Here is a 22,179-nt window from a genome sequence, read left to right on the forward strand (position 1 = left end):
ATTCCCTTAAATCCCTTTATTGTCATCATAAACTCTTACTTGATATAAGAGCAGAGCAACAATCTAAATCTGAGGATGTATAAAAGTAAACATATCCAATAGAAAATCAAATGCACATATCCAATAATAGAAAAATGCTGCTGAGCTTACATTCTATCCCTTCAGTAGAGAGAGAGAGAGAGAGAGAGAGAGAGAGAGAGAGAGAGAGAGAACCCTAGTTCAACAATTTGTTACATCTAAAATCTACTAGTTTTTTAAATTTATTATTATCATTTTAGATTTTTTTGATTTGTTGAGTTTTTCTTAACTTTTTTGAACATTTTACGAATTCTAGAAAATTATTCTTATATTTTCCACACTTGAAATTTTTACTTTGCTTCAGAATTATTTGAATTTTAAATATTTTATGTTAAAATATGTTTCTCCTAAAATTTTAAAATTTTGTATGCATTTTCTAATCTTAGAAAAATTTTATCCTCATTTTTATTTTCTTAATATTTCATTTTCTTATTACTAATATTTCATGAATTTTTGGATTATTTAATTTTTAAGCATTACAAAATAAAATCTAAATTTTCCAATAATTTCTGAACTTTTTGAATTAATAAATATATTTCATGGGTTTTTTTTTTCATTATATATATATATATATATATATTACTGTATAGTTTTATTTTATTTTTTTTGTTTACTAGTTATTGGTACAGATTGCGTGTATGCTTCATATTTTTAAATTTTTTAATAGTAAAAGAATTATTAAGTTATTGATAACTTGTAAAAAATTAAAAAGATTAAATACCATCTATGTTTCCCTTAATTAATAATAGAGATATGCAAAAGTGAAAAGGAAATCAAGAAGCAGATTTTAAAACATCAGCTCAATGTGTTTGTCTTTGCATTAACCCTAAATACCCCTTATATTTTCTTATCTTTGCTCACAGATTCTCTAATCTTAGGTTTGGTAGTGGCTAAGATATTGTTGGCCTAATAAAACTTAAGAATTTTATTTTGACGATAACAAATTAAGGGAACTCAACATATTTAGTGAAGTAAAATTTTAAGATCAAATGTATTGATAAAGATTCAAGATCAAGTGACTCAAGTGATCAATATCAAGTGCTTGACAAAGTCTTTTGAAAGCTTGAACTTAAAGATAGAAGATCTTAAGAGACTATTGAAGCATGAAGTCAAGACAAGCATAGAGAAAGGAAGCAATGCATGAAGACTTAGTGAATAGAGTGGTTGTCTAAAAGTCTCATGTAAGTACTTCGCATATTTTCAATGTAAGTGTTTGAAGCTCTTAAGAATAATTATTGACTTAGAGACCATATTTTAAAAACCCTAGAATTTTTTTTTAAAGTCTCATTTAAGTTTCCAAAGTTCTAAAGTTGAAAAGCAAATTTTTTGAAAAATTGCTAGTTCAAGCGACTGACTTTGTAAGATCAGTTGTCCGACATCTTTAACAAATAAAGATTCAAAAGTTTTTTTGGAAAGTGGCAACTTCAGGCGACTGACCATGTCTAATCAATTGATTGACAATTTTTATGCTAAGAAAATTGAGTAGATAGAATGGCATTAGGCGTCTAACTTCTCAGGATTAGGTGACACCCTATTCTGTGTTTGAAATTTTGTTGATTTATAAAGGCACAGGCGACTGACCCCAATAGTTCAGTTGACTGACCTTCGAGAATTCAAATTTAAAACAGCGATGGAATGTTTCCAAAATTGATTGCTTGGACTCCAAACAATGAGAAAACTTAGGAAACGCATCAAGTAACTTGGAGAATATGAACATTACTTTTTAAACTCTATAAATACAATTTGATTTCAAGAATTACATAACCAATAATCAATAGCAATTAGTATCCAAGCTTACACTCAGACTCTTAAAACTCTCTTCCTGAATACACTTTGCTGAAAGTTCATTGCTAAGTTCTTGCTGATCAATTTTGTTGACCTTATGGGTCATACCCTGTTTTGATTATGACAAATACTCAGGTATTTAATGACTGCCGAGTTGATGTGCAGGTTTATCTTGGTAGTATCCTATGATGGCACTCGGAGACCCGGAGGAAAACGAAGACTCTGAAGACCCTAGATATAATTTATTTGTTGTAATTTATATTCGGGTATGTAATATTTAAGTAGGAAAAGTCTGTAATAGTAATCATCAAAAAGGGGGAGATTGTTGACCCTATGGGTCATACCCCGTTTTGATTATGACAAATATTAAGGTATTTAATGATTGCCGAGTTGATGTGCAGGTTTATCTTGGTAGTATCTTATGATGGCACTCGGAGACCAGGAGGAAAACGAAGACTCTGCAGACCCTAGATATAATTTATTTGTTGTAATTTATATTCGGGTCTGTAATATTTAAGTAGGAAAAGTCTGTAATAGTAAATAGGGATTGGTTTGTAATAAGCTCACACACATCACATGCATGATTTATTACGTAAGCTCAAAACAAACCATAACCTAAAGTGACCTAGAATGACCTTAGGGTTTTCCCTTATACCGGACTTTTTCGGTGTCTTAATTTTGGACATAAATGACCCTAGGACACATACATTTGCATATATGTTTGTTAGGCACTTGAATAAGGTCTGTATGTTTCAAGACGGGACCGAAATGCACACTTGGTGCACTTTCGGTCGACTGGCCAACTTAGTTCATTTTGGCCTGGTTGATCGAACCAGGCGTGGGTCAACCGTTGACCAAGGTCCTGGTTGACCTAACCATGAAGTTCAAAAAGCCCCGGTCGACCGAAACCTCCCTGGGTCAACATTTTGACCATCTGGTCGACTGAGCCTTTTTTGTACTCCAACTACTTGGTCGACCGAGGGTCCTTGAGAGAAATCCCAACGATCCGGTCGACCGAACCAGCCAGTTCAAAATGGTCCGGTCGACCGAACCTCGGAAAATTGAAAAATCACCCTCTCCTGGTCGACCATGCCTTCAGTTCAAAATCCTTTTAGTCGACCGAACCATATGAGACCTGGTCGACCGAAACAGTTCTGGTCGACCGGACCTCTTGGGTTGTCTTGATTTTTTTACCGCAGTTAATTTTTTAACACAAGGTTAAACTAATTAAAAGGTCATTAAACTTTCCTAACAATTCCTAAAAGGTCACCAACGGTCATAACTCATGGGGTGTCTATATATACCTCTTCATTTGGGAAAATAAGCATAGATTAGAAGATTTGATTAGGGAAAATTCTTTGAAAATCCAAAATCCTATACTACTCATTTTCCTACTCCAATCACTCATACTTACCTTCTTCGATTTCTTAAATCATTTGTAAGTTGATTGAGTGTTTATATTAATAGGTTTGCTCTCCCATTCATGTTTTATTTTTATTGAGAACTAAACCTAAGTATTCTTAGGAGACTTTGTTAATAAGTCTATCCTAAGAAGACTTTCATTTGATCTTCTAAGATTACACCTTCATTGCAACTTCTTAAGAAGATTATATTTGTTTTTGGTTGCAAAATATTTTCAAAATACTTTCAAATATCTAGTGTGTTTTATCTTGATAAATCTTTGAAGAGATAATTGTTTGTGTGAGAAAATTTTTTTTTGCAACATTCATTGATTATATCTCTAGTTGAATACAAAAATTAAACTCTTTTTGCAAACCAAACTTATACATTTCTAAAGCTTCATATACATACACATATATATATATATATATATATATATATATATATATATATATATTTTGGTTGTTATCTTTGTCTGAGCACTTAGATTGAATACATTTTGTGACACAAAGATTATATTGGTTTGCACTCTCACGCACTGATTACACCGATAGTAAATCTATTTAAGAGTAGACACCTTAAGACCATACTAAGCTTACATATTAAACCATCTTGTAGTGTATGTGACTGAGCGCAACTGGGTACAGATCTGCTTTACACGAAAGCACTATTACTGTACCATTTCAGTGTATTTCAAATACTGTTGTATTTCTAGGCACGGGCCTGAAGAGGGAGACTAGCCCTAGAATAGTCCCAGATTGGCTTAGACCCAGTTAGGAAAGCTAGGTGCGTCGTCCTGTTAAGGCGTGTAGGTTGAGGTCAGCCCCGTTAATTGACCTGATTAAGGTTGAGGTCAGCCTTGTATTAATTTGACCTAGTTGTAATCGGTGCCGCTCCACCCTTAAGTGAGCTATTAGTGAAATCCTCGGACTTGTGAGCTAGAGGTGGGGACATAGACACAGTTGGCCGAATCTCAATAACATATCGTGTGTTTGTGTATATTGTCACACTTTATATTTACCGCACATGTATGTTATTGTCTGAATGATGCGTTTGATTTAAATTTCCGCATATTATATTTATCAGCATATTTGGAACTGGATAGAAAGACCCTAGGTTGTAATACTCAGTTAACATCTAGTTTAACTTAATAGAAAAGTTTAAAATTCTAATTCACCCCCTCTCTTCGGAATACACCAATTCTAACAAATTCTCACCGTACTCTGAGTTTTCTACTAAGATTTCAATCTAAGAATAATCAATGGTGATATATATATATATATATATATATATATATATATTTATTTATTTATATTGATTATATTGCTGAAGTATATTGTTTTTATTGTGTACAAATTTATTCTAGTTGAGAGTGTTCTTGTATGAACCAAATATTGTTTTTGTTCTTCTTTTGTTTTTGACGATTCAGGGTTGTTGAATCATTGCCTAGTGAGAGGGGATTCTCGTTAGAGAGGGAAATCCAACTGAGAAGGAGAGAGGTTGAAACTTGGCCTAATAAAAAGTTGGAATCCTCACAGCGGTTGCTTGGGGCAAGGATGTAGGTCTTGGGCCGAACCTTGTAAAAATCTGGTCTCTCTCTCTCTCTCTCTTCGCTACTCTCTTTAATTTTCTACATATATAAATTGCATGGATGCTTACCTAATTGCTGGAAATTAATTTGCTATTGGGAATTGAGGAAACCTTAATTAAAGGGAGTATGTTGATTGATAAATATTAAAGCTCATTAACTTATTGATTAGTTACATAATTAAATTCAAGTAACTTATTTGATATCAAAGTATGAATTTTGGAAGCTTTCTGAAATTTCTATTTTGTTTTATATTGTGAAATCAAGCTTACCTTGTTGATTGGATTGACATATTCAAAAGTTAAATAGAGTTATGATTTTGAATTAAATTGCTAAAAGGAATGTTGATAAAGTTGCAAAGCGTTGTAAAATAAAATCTCTGAAATTTTATTCAAGTTGATCTTTTCATTCATAAAGATTTAATCTTAAATTGGTTCTAGCTGTACTTGTGATTGCTAATCAATTATACTTGTGTGATTGCTGAATTTAAAATAATTGGAAAAACCTAAAAAAAAATATTTATAAAGAAAATTTTAAATCCCAATTCACCCCCCTTTTGGGAGTACACCTTACTTCTCAGATATCATTGTCACTCTAAAATAAATCTAATGTCGTTACTGGAATTTATGTCCCACCATGTTCCCTCATTTAGTATTTATGTGGCTGATAGCAGCATGACCACCATAGCCACTTGCTTCATTATAATTAGTGTTTCAAGCAACTCTTTACTTATAACCCAACTTGCATAGCATTAGGATCTAAATTGGGCATGTATTAGGGAGGTTTTGGATATATAAAGATAGTGTAAGTTTCAACTATTTGAGCTGTTTTTTATAAGAAAAAATTGTGAGAGTGGCAAGGGTTAAAGCAGACAATACCTCACCGAAGTTAGTCGAGACCACTATATTAAGTATCAAATCCACCCTTGAGGGTACAGTGATATAGATGAATCTTACATAAAGATATAGTTTTCACACAAGGGTGTGGCCCACATCGTATGTTATTAGGGAGATTTTGAGCATATAAGAATAGTTTAGACTTCAACTATGTGAAACACCATTTATATGATAAAACCATGCGGCAAGTGCAAGGCCAAAGAAAACACATAACTCCTCGGAGTTGAGACCATTACACGTAGCTTGTGCCAACATTCTTATCACCCTAAATCCTTAACTCTAAACTATAAATAGTAAACCATTTCTATTGTCTCTACTAGCTTTATTAGTGCTCTTTCTCTCTCTCTCTCTCTAGATAAAATTGAAGTGCATCTTGACTATAACATTTTTTTATATATACATTCGAATCAAACTCTAAGAAATATCATCCCAATCTATGTAGTAGTACATGTCTATGAAACTAATTTTGATTTTGCAATGTACAAATTGCACCATTGAATTCATAAAAATAATTCATGTTGAAATTGTCAATTTGTACATAAGGTGTAGTAATCTGGATAATTATGGAAATTAAAGAATAAATAAATGAGAGGAAGAAGGAAATTTTAAAGGGGACGCAGGAGGGCTTCGTCGACGAACGTAGAGTGTTCGTCGACGAACAGTCTTCTTGGGCTCGTCGACGTGGACACGTGTCTCATCAACAAGAGTTTACTGAGGAGCTATTTTGAGGGTCTGAAACTCATTGACAAGGGTTAGGTGTTCATCAACAAACTCCCTTCTTGGACTCGTCGACGAGGTGACGTGACTCTTCAACGAGGCCACGTGGCAAGAGGACTATAAATAGCTGAAAATGACATTTCAGCGGAGAAACTCATTTTTCTTGTTTCCTTCTCTCTCTAGCTCGGCTCCTCTCTCCTTCTTTCTAGATTTCTCGCTCTGTTTCTCCCCATTTCGATGATCAGAAGCTGCCACATTGATCTTAGGGAGATTCTCTACAAGTCAGCTAGAGTAGATTATTGGTTTGGGTATTTTAGACATCCCAAAATCAGGATAAGTAGATTATTTAGGTATTTTTAGTATTAGCAGAATAATTTGAGTCCAGATTTTTTAATATATGAAAATATACTGGAGTTTTGTGGAATAAAATTAGGATGTTATGTTTTCAAGGTTAGGGTATTTCTGAGACCTTGCAGGCATGGGTTAAGAACCCTAATAGGTATTTTTCCAGGAACCCAGGTATATTTAAGTTTAATAAATTGTGGATAGGAAGGTTCAGGAAATATGAATGGATAATTTTCTGGGAAAATTCAGTGATTCACTAAGAAATTTGCATAAATGTATTATTGCAGGATTTAGAGATTGGTACGCGAAGGTGTGAGGGTAAAGTTAGAGGCGTGCCTCCCAGTTAGATAGGTAAGGGAAATATGCTACGCTAGGAATTTTAATATGGTTATCAAAAAATTATATATTTTACCAGATTATTATTCAATTCACAAATTATTAGTATATTAGAAAATACAGATTCCGGAGCATAAGATTTTATTTATTTAGTTGTGGCATGAGCTCGTAACAGATCAGTACAATATTTATACAACTTTCAAATATCATGTTTTACAATATATTCGCATAGAATAACATTATACAATTTTCATACTACCATGATTTACAATATTTATAGTTTACCATGATTTCCAAAACTTTAAAGCCATAACACTATGATAATACAGTTTATACAGTTTAGATAATATAGGTAAATTATTATAGATATTTTAGTTCCAAAATTACAGTATTTTCAGATCAGCTTATGGTATTATGGTTATATTGAAATCATGATGAAATAGTAAGATAATACATTTATACAGTATTAGATCTTGACGAATTAGTTTAGTTATCAGCAGAGCACGGTACCGTTGCTATTTCAGATCAGTTTACCAGCTAACGTGCCACAGAGTTTGTGTCAGAGCCGGGCTAAGGATTGGTGGAGTGTAGTTTACCAGCTACCATGCCACGGAGTTTGTGTTAGGGCTGGGTTGAGGATTGATGGAATGCAGTTTGAATTATCCTGGTAGGCCAACTAGTGTTAAGTCCCACCTACGGGCCGCACAACCTTATCATGAGAGGTTAAATCATGATGTACAGTTTTCCAGTGTATTATCACAATTATTTTTATGTGTATAGATTTAAAAAACAACAGCAGATAGTCCATAGTATTAGAATTAAGAATAAATAGTACTCAGAGATGTCAGTTGTATTTTTAAATTATATGGATGTACGATGTACTATGAGATGTTTTACCAGCTAAATTTAGTTTCAGTTATTTGTTAGTAAAATATGTTTGAAAGCTCAGTTGCCACACACTAGTGATAACATATTTCCTTTTACTGTGCGTTGTCTCATCCCAGTGATTTAATATTTTTTAGGTGATCCAGTTAGGCGAGCGGATCAGGCTCGCAAATAGAGAGGGCAAGTACACTACCCTATTTGTTGGGTAAGTGTATACAGAAGATAATATTTTTGAGTAGATGATTCTGGGGTGATGTGTATATATGTGTGTATGGTTTAGGAAGAGTTACTAAATTATGGTATTGTTTATATGGATGAACAGTTTTATGTTTTTCCGTTGCATAGGTGTGTAATATAATCAGGTTTTCCTCAGTGCTCACTTGGGCTCTAGGAGGTTATAACAGATAATTCAGGAGTATCACAATGTTATGTTTTGCAGTTTATTTTTTCTAAAAAACTGATATAATTTTTGGGTTGTTACAGTTTGGTATCAAAGCCTAGGTTGTTAGGTTCTGTAGACTCTAGAATGCAGTGGAAATAATACCAGAATATAGGAAAAGGATTTGAGGTTTTGTTCTGTAGTCTGGGTACATGATTTCCGTGGTGGTTTCTATGTCTTTCCTGGGGTGACGATTTCAGGAAAGCCATAGTAAACTATTGTTGGGTGGTGTGTCTAGGTTGTAGGATTGACTTTTGAATTAGGATCAAGGAGGGTAGTTAGTTGTGAATATGAGATTTCAGTTAGATGAAATAAATTAGATCTGTATGGGAGATAGGATCCTTAAATTATGTTCATTGTCTTTTCAAGATGGACCCAGGGAGCAGTGGTATGAATGCTGGGGGTGATGGAGCTGGACCTTCTAGTATGTGAGGTACAGATTCTGATGCGGTATTGCGCAGTATCACCCAGCAGGTGATGGTTGAGATTGCCAGAAACTCAGGGGAGCGTAGCTGTATGATGAAGCAGTTTACACGAACGAGACCTCCATCATTTTATGGAGGAGCAAACCCTCTAGCGGCTGAAAATTGGATTCAGGATGTTGAGGATATGATGACGGTCCTCCCATGTACTACTGAGCAAAAGGTATTGTTTACGACTTTAAGCTAACCGGGGAGGCAAAATGCTGGTGGAGATCAGTAAGGTTGATTGAGGAACAAAGGTCTAATTCGGTAGAGGTGATGTGGAGCCATTTTATGGAGTTTTTTTTTGACCGATATTTCCTTGCTACAGTTAGGAGGGCGAAGGCAACATAATTTCTACACCTGACTTAGGAACAGTTGACAGTACAATAATATGCAACCCATTTCATAGAGTTATCTCGGTTTGCCCCACATTTGGCACCGGACGAGGAGAAGAAGGCAATGAAGTTTGAGGAAGGCTTGAGGAAAAATTTGTTTTAGCAGGTGATCGGTTTTCGAGCTCAGAAATTTGCAAAGGTTATGGACAGAGCTGCAATAATTGAGAGTGGCATGCAGAGAGGCACCGCAGCTCAGAGTCAAAGGAAGGGGCCCATGTCTCAAGGTTTCTAGGTGGGTTCTAGTCAGGGCCCATGGAGAGGAGACCGGTATGGAGGCGGTCAAGGACAGAAGATGGGGCACAGTGGTTTTCAGAGTGGGCAGACCTTTCCTATTTGTCCTGAATGTGGCTAGAGGCATCTAGGTGAATGTAAAAGGGGAGAAAATGTTTGCTATCTTTGTGGGAGACCTAGTCATATGGCACGATTATGTCGAGGATAGTCGATCCATATGCCAACTCATAGACCACTTCGGGGTAGTTATCAAGCACCCCGTAGGGACCAATAGAGGAACATAACCCCGACAAGGGCGTATGCTTTGATGCCTAGAGATGCTAAGGCTGCTGAAGACGTTGTTACAAGTATCTTTACTGTTTTTTCATATAAAACTGTTGTTTTGTTAACACAAGTGCTACCCATTCTTTTGTCTCATTGAGGTATACTAAATTTGTGATGCTCCGATTTCCATACAAATTTTTTTATAATAAATAAATAAATTAAATATTCACACGTCATCCATAACATTCACAAATCGGCCACGTCAACAACCCTACTACCATTCGTACGACCCGACCCACATTGGGTATGGGGTAAAGAGTCATTTTATTTATAAAACCTAACAGCGGAAGATAATGTATTTATATAATTTAGAATACAATACCCAGAGTATCTACATACACACATATACATCATTATCACAAACTCAAAAACTACTCAACACTAGGGGAATTACACCTCCCCTAGTCTAGAAACTCACCCCGTGTGTCAGGGTCTCAGCTCCCAATGGTCACAGAGCTTTATCGCCTGACCTATCTCAGTGCCTTGAAAAATTTAGATAATTTGGGTGAGACACATCTCAATAAGAAGGAATAAATTATTTACAGTGTGTGGCCATATGAGTACAATTATAATACACTTTACTTTTCAAATCATCATTTCATCTGAGAAAATACACTGACAAATATATTCTCATAGTCATATAGATATACAACACAAGCTTTTATAAGCTTTAAAACCATTTCTCAAATTCAATGATTTCCAACACATATTTACCCGCGAAGTTCCTGAGAATATGGAAGATTACCCGCCCATGTAGGTAGCTTCCCTCTACCCTAACACGTTATGTAGCCGAGTATGGGTACATCTGATACCTATCAGGGCACTCACCTTACTCAGTAAGCCCTCAGGCGGAGAGTTTCACTTCGCCTCAATTATTTATGTCATGAACCCATACAGTTCATTTCTCATATTTAACATTCTTTATTTCTCAATTTCCATTCTTTCTTTCATTTTTCATTTTAACCAATTTTATCATTCTTTCACTTTCTGTTTTCATTTTACTTTCTGGCTCATGAGTATCCTTGGTATCAAATGCCAATTTCGCGTCTGTATTTCATGGCCACTCTGAGGATTTTTCTATCCACGCCATGCTTCCCCCATGGTCAAAGTTGTGCGGCCCGAAGGCTGGATCTAACCGCGGTTGGATGACCCGGTTAGATCAAAGTATCATATCACATATTGCGTTTGTAGTACGACTGACCGACCTATAACCCTAATCCGGACTCAGGGGGCCCAACAACCCTACATAATGGCTTAGTCAACTGTTATGCCACACGCTCCAAGAGTCCGTGTGGTTGCACTAATACCACTAGCAACGGTACCGTGCTCAATATCATAACCATCCATTAGGATTCACTACCATATACCCGCAATCATTATGCATCAATCATATTCTAGTATATCACAATTCAGTTCAATATAAATATTCTCATCATTTTCTGTGCACATTTCATCATCTCGTAATAACATATATCATATCTTACGTATTTTTCACATTTTTCCAAAATACTCATATCAATAATTTATACAAACTCATTTCAATATTTTCTCAGAAAATACCCTTCGTTATATTTCACATTTTTCAACACATGTTATGTGCCACACAGTTTTCATCTAATATTCATAATATATTAGTTTCAGACTCTAAAGCATCACAAGTTAATATTACTCAAATGCCACACAATTTATCTGATATTTGTACCATAATAATTTTCAGGCAAAATACAATATGCTCATTTTCATATATTTCAAATGGTAATTTTAAAAATACTGCTATAATTTATTCCACTTACTTGATTTACTGAGAGTCTCATTAGGCCCCAAAATCTCACACCCTTGGCGCCCGAAATTCAACTCCTGAAATTTACATTTTCCCCAGATTAATTAATCTATTTCCCCAAAATAATACTCATCTAACCTTCCCTAGGCTCCATATACCTCAAATTAACATTTAAACTAATATATAACGCCCCATTTAATTTTCTAAATTTTTCTTGCGGGTCCCAAAATTACACCCGCAGCGCTCACTCGGATCCTAAATTTTGAAAATTCTACTTCAACTCCAGATGCTCAACATTTTAACATTTCTAAATTAATCATAATTAATTAAAAATAAGCCCTTTAATAACCCTCGTACCGAAAATTTGGGGTTTTACCCACGACGACCCCACGAGAATTCCGTCCCACTAGACTTGTAGAGAATCGTCCCTAGATTCTCATGGTGGGGTCCATTCGTCAATCGAACTTTTAATTTGCAAGAAATTAAAGAAAAAGGAAAAATTGACTTATCTTAGGAGATACGTCTACGCCGCTCCTACCACCGATCCGCTCCGGTAGAAATGACGGCAGCGGAGAATGGAGTCCAGCAGTATCTTCCGATTTTCAATCAGGCAAAAATTCGTTATGAAATCAAGGAGAGAGGGAGAGAGAATGAGAGGAGAGAGAGAGAGTCTGTGCACGCAGGAAAACAGAAGAAGAAAAGAAGAGGAAGAAGAAGAAGAAGAATAAAGAAAAGAAAAGAAAACCAAAAGAAATATAACAAATCTCTTGAAGCATCTAGCTTCAGGATAATAATAATAATAATAATAATAATAATAATAATAATAATAATAATAATAATAATAATAATAATAATATTTAATTAATATTAATAATAATATATTTTATTAATAAAAATAAAAATAAATTTAAATTATTTGTTTATTTTTTTTCTTTCTTTTTTTCTAAAATTCGATTAATTAATTAACTAATTAAAACTTTTTTTGGGAATTGCTCCACTAATCTGTTATATCCCTTTTTGGGGTTATTACATTCTCCTCTCCTTATAAAAATTTCGTCCTCGAAATTTGCTATTCCCTTACTTCCCATCCTTAGCAAAAACATCTCCAATTTTATTAATTACCCTCACTTATGGCGGACGAATACCATGGTTATAACAAGGGTTCTAGGAGATTACAACTTTTCCAAAATTCTCCCAAAGTCATTCATATTTCAAAATTAAAAACCCTATCTATCTTATGTTACACTATACAAATAAAAATATATAATATTATTCTTTTCATTTGACTGGCTCAACTCTAAGCTCCACTGAATAAGTGTGGATATCTCTGGCGCATCTGATCCTCTAGTTCCCAAGAAGCCTCCTCAACGGCATGATTGCGCCACAAACTTTCACCGGTGGAATCTTCTTCATGCGTAGCTTCTATTCCTTCCAGTCAAGAATCTACACTGGCACTTCTTCATAAGCTAAAGTGTCTCCCAACTCCAGTGCTTCATAAATGATCACATGGGAGGGGTCTGGGATGTATTCCATCAGCGTAGAAACGTGGAATATGTCATGGATCCTAGATAGGACTGGTGGTAATGCCAAACGATAGGCAACTGGACCTACTCTTTCAAGAATCTCGAATGGTCCAATATAACTAAGGCTCAACTTACCCTTCCTCCCAAACCTCATAACTCCCTTCATCAGTGCTGCCACTTTCAGGAACACGTGATCTCCTACGTCAAACTCCAATTCTTGGTGACGAGTATCAGCATAACTCTTCTACTGGCTCTACGATGTCCTGATCCTGTCTTTGATGAGTCTGACTTTATCCTGAGTCTGTTATATCAGCTCTGGCCCCAATATCTGTCTCTCCCCAGTATCATTCCAGTACAATGAGGATCAGCACCTCCTACCATATAGTGCCTTATACGGTGCCATCCTAATGCTGGTCTGGTAGCTGTTGTTATACGAAAATTCGACTAGTGGCATATACTATATCCAACGACCTCCAAAGTCGAGCATACATGCTCGCAGCATATCCTCTAGAATTTGTATCGTCCTCTCTGTATGTCCATCTATCTAGGGATGAAAAGCTATGCTGAACGACAATTGAGAACCCATGGCCCCTTACAAACTCTTAAAAAATAAGACGTGAACCGTGGGTCTTTGTTTGAAACTATGGACATTGGGACGCAATGGAGTCTAACTATCTCTTGGATGTATAACTCAACCAATCTGTCCATGGAGTAGCTAACTCTGATCGGCAAAAAGTGGGTAGTCTTTGTCAGTCGATCCACCACTACCTAGATAGCGTCTTGTCCATGCAATGCTGGTGGTAATCCTAAGATGAAATCCATTGCTATATGCTCCCACTTCCACTCAAGAATATGAAGTGGTTGCAATGATCCCGCCGATCTCTGATGCTCAGCCTTCACTTGTTGGCACGTCAAACATTGATCCACATACTGGTCTATCTCCCTCTTCATATTGCTCCACTAGAAGGACTCTCGAAGATCCCTATACATTTTAGTGCTACCTAGATGTACAGTATACAAAGACCGATGCGCTTCCTCCAAAATAACCTTCTTGATCTTAGGGTTGACAGGAACACATAACCTGGTACGGAACCACAAGGCTCCATCATCTAAGATGCTGAACTCTATTTCCTGACCATCCTATACCTTTCCCATAAGCTCTACTAGTTCTACATCATTCCTCTCAGTTACTTTAATCCTCTCCTGTAGAGTCGGCTGCAAAATCAAGTCAGCAATGAATGCCTAGTGATCGCCCTCTACTAGCTCCACACCAAGTCTCTCCAAATCCATCTGGATTGGATGCTAAATCTCCACTACAGACACAGATGAACCCACTGATTTTCAGCTCAAAGCATTAGCGACCACATTAGCCTTTCTAAGGTGGTAGCTGATAGTGCAGTCATAATCCTTTATTAGCTTCAGCCATCTCCTTTGCCTCATATTTAATTCCTTCTACATGAAGAAATATTTTAAGTTCTTATGGTTAGTAAATATCTCACACCTACCCCAATATAGATAGTGTCTCCAAATCTTCAGTGCATAAACAACCGCCGCCAACTCTAGATCGTGGGTAGGATAGTTTTCTCAAATTCTTTCAACTGTCATGAGGCATAGGCTATCACTCTCCCTCGCTGCATCAACACGCATCCGAGCCCTTTATGGGATGCATCACTGTAAATTACAAACCCCTCTTCTCCTGAAGGAATCGTCAACACAGGCGCAGTGGTGAGTCGCTACTTCAATTCCTGGAAGCTCTATTCACATTCATCAGACCACTCAAACTTCACTCCTTTCCTGGTCAATGGGCCTAATAGTCTAGAGAAGCACTCAACAAACCTACGGTAGTACCCAGCCAATCCCAGGAAATTTTTGATCTCATGCACATTCTTTGGTCATGCCCAGTCTACTACCGCCTCAATCTTACTCGGATCAATAGAAATACCACCTTTGGATATGACTTGTCCAAGGACGGCAACCTGTTCCAGCCAGAACTCACACTTCTTGAGCTTCGCGTATAACTTCTTTTCTCTCAGTACTTGAAGCATTATCCTCAGATGTTCCTCATGCTCCACTGGGCTCTTCGAATACACCAGTATATCATCAATAAATACGAACCACAAACTGATCCAAGTACTGGTGAAACACCCTGTTTATCGGATCCATAAACACTGCAGGAGCATTCGTCAACCCAAACGGCATAACTATAAATTCATAGTGACCATACCGTGTTCTGAATGCTGTCTTCTGAACATCTTCCGGCTTTGACTTTCACTTGATGGTACCCAGAGCGTGAGTCTATCTTCGAAAAGTTCTGTCTCCCCTATAACTAGTCAAACAAATCATTGATACGCGGGAGCGGGTATTTATTTTTGATAGTCACTTTGTTTATTTCTCGATAGTCGATGCACAACCTCATCGAGCCATCCTTCTCTCTCACAAACAAAATCGGTGCTCCCTAGGGTGACACACTGGGCTGAATGAACCCCTTATCTAATAGTTCCTACAACTTCAATTCTTTCAGCTCTACCGGTGCCATTCTATATGGTGCCTTCGAAATCGGCGCGGTCCGTGGAACCAGATCAATGACGAACTCTACCTCACGATTAGGAGGTAGTCCCAGCAAATCCTCAAGAAGTACATCAGGAAGGTCCCTCACCATTGGGATCTCCTCCACCCTCAGCTCCCCATCTATTACTACCTTCAGCCAGGCTAAATATCCCTAATAGCCTTCTGACAGAAATCCATGCGTCTGAATAGAAGATAATAACTGAGGTGGGGTGCACACACGTGATGCCACGAATTTGTAGTTTTGTCCCTCTAGAGATCTGAATACTCTCTTTCTTATGGCAATCAATGCTGGCATAGTGGGCAGCTAACCAGTCCATTCCCAATATTACCTCAAACCCATGCATATCAAGAACCACTAAATTAGCTGGCAAATACCTCCCTTGAATACCCACTAGACAGTCTCTGAGTACCTTTCTACATATCCCTATAGCCCCAGTTGCCGTAGCCACAGACAAACTAATATCTAACTACTAAGGCTAAAATCCACACAACTTCATATAATCCTGGGTGAGAAAAGAATGAGTTACCCCAGAGTCAAACAAGATAGTAGCTTTAAATGACAGTATTGAAATAGTACCTGTCACCACATCTCTCGCCGCCTCAGCATCTCCCAGCATCAGTGCATAAAATCGTGTCGGGGCAATATTCCTCTGCTATCCACCTTGATGTGCCTGATAACCTTTTCTGTATGGTTGAGGAGCAACCGCTAGAGCTAGCAGTGCTTGACAGTCCCTCGTCATATGTCCAGGATGGTGGCACTGATAGTAGACAACCTCCTTCGCTCGACACTCTCATGGGTGCCTCCTCAAACATTTGGGACAAGGAGGGGCCACCTGTCTACCCTGTACTGCTTGATCTCCTCCTCCTTGTCATCATCCCTCTCTGCTATCATATCTCCTCCACGGCCCTCGACTGGGCCCTGCCTAAAAATCAGAAGGCGCGGGCCTCTTCCTCTGGCTCTGGGCTACTGCGCCTCTTTGTATGCTGCTCTCAATCACCGCAGCTCTGTCCATTATCTCTGAGAAGGTCTACACTTGGAAACCTACCACCTGCTCATACAGGTTTTGCCTCAAGCCCTCCTCAAACTTCCTCACCTTCCTCTCCTCATCTGGCACCATATACGGGGCGAATCAGGACAGCTTAAAAAACCTCGCTGCGTATTGCTGCACTGTTATAGACCCCTGTGTCAGATATAGAAACTCTGACGCCTTCGCACTCCAAACCGTAGCGGGAAAGTACCGCTTAAAGAAAATCTCCTTGAAGCAACTCCATATCATCGCTACAAGGTCAGGCCTCTGCTCCTCAAGTAATCTCACCAATCTCCACTAGCGCTTTGCCTCCCCGGTCAATTTAAATATGGCAAATAACACCCTCTGCTCGTCTATACATGAGAGGATTGTCATTATGTCCTCTATGTCCTAAACCCAGGTCTCTGCTTCCAGTGGGTCCGCTCCTTCAGTGAAATATGGGGGTCGCATACGCGTGAACTGCTCGATCGTGCAGCTCTGCTGCCTCGAGCTCCTGGCCATCTTAGCCATCACTTGTTGAGTGACGCTACGCAATACCGTGTCAGGGTCTGCACCACCCATACTGGAAGGTCCTACTTCATCACCTCCCGTATTCATGTTACTGTTCCCCGGATCCATCCTACAAAGGAAACAGCTAATCTTAGCATACAATCACTATCACACAACCCATACACTACAATAACTCATAAATTACTTTTCTATCCACATCCTTAATCCCCATTTAAGATTCATTCCTCCCACTCAGAAACATGACCCAGGGATAGTATCCATGGTTTTCCTGAAATCGTCACCCCAGGAAAAACACAAAAAAAACCCTGATACTCTTGTCTCTAGGCCGCAAGATAGAATCCTAAATTCTCACCTCATCCTCTAACAACCACTAACTCCTATTTCAATCTACCCATCTCATATTTCCCTCAAAATCCACTCCTATACTCTGGTATTGTATTCTGTTGTCTACTAAAGTCTACAGAACCTAGCAACCTAGGCTCTGATACCAGACTGTGACAACCCGATTTTCATACAATTTTTTTATAATAAATAAATAAATTAAATATTCACACGTCATCCATAACATTCACAAATCGGTCATGTCAACAACCGTACTACCATTCGTACAACCCAACCCGCATTGGGTACCGGGTCAAAAGTCATTTTATTTATAAAACTGAACAGCAGAAGACAATGTATTTATATCATTTAGAATACAATACCCAAAGTATCTACATACACACATATACATCATTATCACAAACTCAAAAATTACTCAAAACTAGAGGAATTATACCTCCCCTAGTCTAGAAACTCACCCTGTGTGTTAGGGTCTCAGCTTCTAATGGTCACGGAGCTCTATCGCCTGGCCTATCTCTATCCCCTGAAAAATTTAGGTAATTTGAGTGAGACACATCTCAATAAGAAGGAATAAATTATTTACAGTGTGTGGCCATATGAGTACAATTATAATACACTTTACTTTTCAAATCATCATTTCACCTGAGAAAATATACTGGAAAATATATTCTCATAGTCATATAGATATACAACACAAGCTTTTATAAGCTTTAATACCATTTTTCAAATTCAATGATTTCCAACACATATTTACTCGCGAAGTTCCTAAGAATAGGGAAGATTACCCACCCATATAGGTAGCTTCCCTTTGCCCTAACACGTTATGCAGCCGGGTATGACCACATCTGATACCTATCAGGGCACTCACCTTACTCAGTAAGCCCTTAGGCAGAGAGTTTCACTTTGCCTCAATTATTTATCTCCTCAACTCACACAGTTTATTTATCATATTTAACATTCTTTATTTCTCAATTTCCATTTTTTTTTTCATTTTTCATTTTAGCCAATTTTATCATTCTTTCACTTTCGGTTTTCATTTTACTTTCCGGTTGATGAGTATCCTTGGTATCAAATACCAACATCGCATCTGTAACTCATGGCCACCTTGAGGATCTTTCTATCCACGCCATGCTTCCCCCTATGGTCAATGTTGTGCGGCCTGAAGGCTGGATTTAACCGTGGTTGGTCGACTCAGTTAGATCAAAGTATCATATCACATATTGCATTTGTACTACGATTGACCAGCCTATAACCTTGATCCGAACTTAGGGGGCCCAACAACCCTACACAATGGCTCTAGTTAACTGTCATGCCACACGCTCCAAGAGTCCGTGTGGTTGCACTAACACCACTAGCAACGGTACCATGCTCAATATCATAACCATCCATCAGGGTTCACTACCACATACCCGCAATCATTATGCGGTATTGGCATTTCATCAATCATATTCCAGTATATCACAATTCAGTTTAATATAAATATTCTCATCATTTTTTGTGCACATTTCATCATCTCGTAATAACATATATCATATCTCATGTATTTTTCACATTTTCCCAAATTACTCATATCAACAATTTGTGCAAATTCATTTCAATATTTTCTCAGAAAATACCCATCATTATATTTCACATTTTTCAACACATGTTATGTGCCATGCAATTTTCATCTATTATTCATAATATATTAGTTTCAGACTCCAAAGCATCACAAATTAATATTACTCAAATGCCACACTATTTATTTGATATTTGTATCATAATAATTTTTGAGGAAAAATACAATATGGTCATTTTCATATATTAATTCAAACAGTAATTCTAAAAATACTGTTATAATTTATTCCATTTACCTGATTTGCTGAGAGTCTCGTTAGGACCCAAAATCTCACACCCTTGGCGCCCAAAATTCAACTCTTGAAATTTGCATTTTTTCCAGATTAATTAATCTATTTACCCAAAATAATATCCATCTAACCTTCTGTAGGCTCCATATAACTCAAATTAACATTTAAACTAATATTTAACGCCCCCACTTAATTTTCTAAATTTTGCCTGTGAGTTCCAAAATTACACCCGTAGTGCTCAGCTGGACCTTAAATTCCAAAAATTCTACTTCAACTCCAGATGCTTAAGATTTTAGTATTTCTAAATTAATCCTAATTAATTAAAAATAAGCCTCTTAATAACTCCCGTACCCCAAATTTGGGGTTTTGCTCACGATGACCCCACAACAATTCTGTCTCGCTAGACTTGTAGAGAATCATTCCTAGATTCTCGTGGTGGTGTCCGTTCGTCAATTGGGCTTATAATTTGTAAGAAATTAAATAAAAAGGGAAAATTGGCTTACCCTAGGAGATACGTGTACGCTGCTCCTACCACCGATCCGCTCCGGTAGAAATGACGGTAGCAAAGAATGGAGTCCAACGGTATCTTTCGATTTTTGATCGGGCAAAAATCCGTCATGAAATTGAGGAGAGAGGGAGAGAGAATGAGAGGAGAGAGAGATTCTGTGCGCACAGGAAAACAGAAGAAGAAGAAGAAGAAGAAGAAGAAGAAGAAGAAAGAAAAGAAAAGAAAAGAAAACCAAAAGAATTATAACAAATCTCTTGAAGCTTCTAGCTTTAGGAGAATAATAATAATAATAATAATAATAATAATAATAACAATAATAATAATAATAATAATAATATATTTTATTAATAAAAATAAAAATAAATTTTAATTATTTTTTTCTTATTTTTTAAATCCGATTAATTAATTATTTTTTTTTTTTTTGGGAATCACTCCACTAATCTTCTGTATCCCTTTTTGGGGTTATTACAAAATTAGCTAGGATTGAAGCACAGTTGTTAGATATTGAGTTGGTTGTAGCCATGCCAACTCGATCTACTATGAGGTGTAGGAAGGTGCTTCGGAAATTTCTAGTGAACCTTGAGGGGAAAATACTACCAGTTGATCTTGTGATTAAAGATATGTAGGGGTTTGATGTAATAATGGGTATGGATTGACTGAAAGGTAATCACGACAGCATAGATTTCCATTAGAAAGAAGTAATTTTCAGACCCAATACAGATTTAAGGGTTCATGTGTGCTTGCCTTGCCACTGTTGGTTTTAGCTATTCAGGTGAGGAGGTTGCTTTAGGGTGGTTGCCAAGGATATGTTGCTTACAGAAAAGAGTTGCCAAAGGAAGAACTAAAACAAGTTGATATTCTAGTGGTCAGAGAATTTCCAAATATTTTTCTGAAAGAATTACTTGACTTACCATTAGAACGAGAGATTGAATTTACTGTGGATCTACTATCAGGGTCGACACCAATGTCTAAAGCACCATACCGAATGGCTCCAACCGAGTTGAAAGAATTGAAAGATCAATTGCAGGAATTGCTGGATAAAGGATTTATCAAGCTCAGTGTGTCGCCTTGGGGAGCACTAGTCCTATTTGTGAAAAAGAAAGATGAGACCATGAGAATGTGCATAGATTATAGAAAAATGAACAAACTGACAATCAGGAATAAATATCCTCTTCCCAGGATTGATGATTTATTTGATCAATTCTAGGGGACCCACGTCTACTCCAAAATTGACCTTTGGTCAGGTTATCACCAGGGGAAATTCAAGGCAGAGGACATATCAAAAACAACCTTTTGAACCCGATACAGGCACTATGAGTTTCTGGTAATGTTGTTCGAATTGAATAATACACTGGCAGTATTTATGGATTTAATGAATCGGGTGTTTCATCAGTACCTGGACCAGTTTGTTGTGGTATTCATTGATGATATACTGGTATACTCGAAGAGCTATTGTTGACCTTATCGGTCACGCCAAGTTTTGATTATGACAAATACTCCTTGTATCTAATGGGCGTTTGAGGTTGTGTGTAGGAACTAAAATTGTTAAGATCCAGATGGGTAGAAAGCAAGTAAAGTTTGAAGACCGATTATCGAGCTTAATTGTAATATATTTCATTTAAGAAAATTGGTCTGTAATAGTAATTAGGACATTTGGTTTGTAATAAACTCACACATCACTTGCATGATTTATTATGTAAGCTCAAACCAAATACAACCTAAAATGACCTTGGTTTGACTTTAGGGTTTTCCCGTAGGTCAACCTTCGACACAAGATTCTTTCGGTGTCACTATTTTGGACATAAATGACCCTAAGACACACACATTTGCATCTATGTATGTTAGGCACTTGAATAGGGTTTGTATGTTTCAAAATGGGACCGAAATGCACCACACTTGGTGCACTTTCGGTCAACCAACCAACATAGTTCATTTTGGCTTGGTCGACCGAACCGAACCTAGGTCAATAGTTGACCAAGGTCCTAGTCGACCGAACTAGGTAGTTCAAAAAACCTCGATCGACCAAAACCTCCCTGGGTCAACATTTTGACCATTTGGTCGACCGAACCAGTTTTGTACTCCAACTACCTAGTCAATCAAGGGTCCTCGGGAGAAATCCCAACAATATTGTTGACCGAACCAGCTAGTTCAAAATGGTCCGGTCGATCGAACCTTGGTAAAATAGGAAA

Source organism: Malania oleifera, chromosome 7, assembly GCF_029873635.1.
Source record: "Malania oleifera isolate guangnan ecotype guangnan chromosome 7, ASM2987363v1, whole genome shotgun sequence".
Taxonomy (NCBI): domain Eukaryota; kingdom Viridiplantae; phylum Streptophyta; class Magnoliopsida; order Santalales; family Ximeniaceae; genus Malania; species Malania oleifera.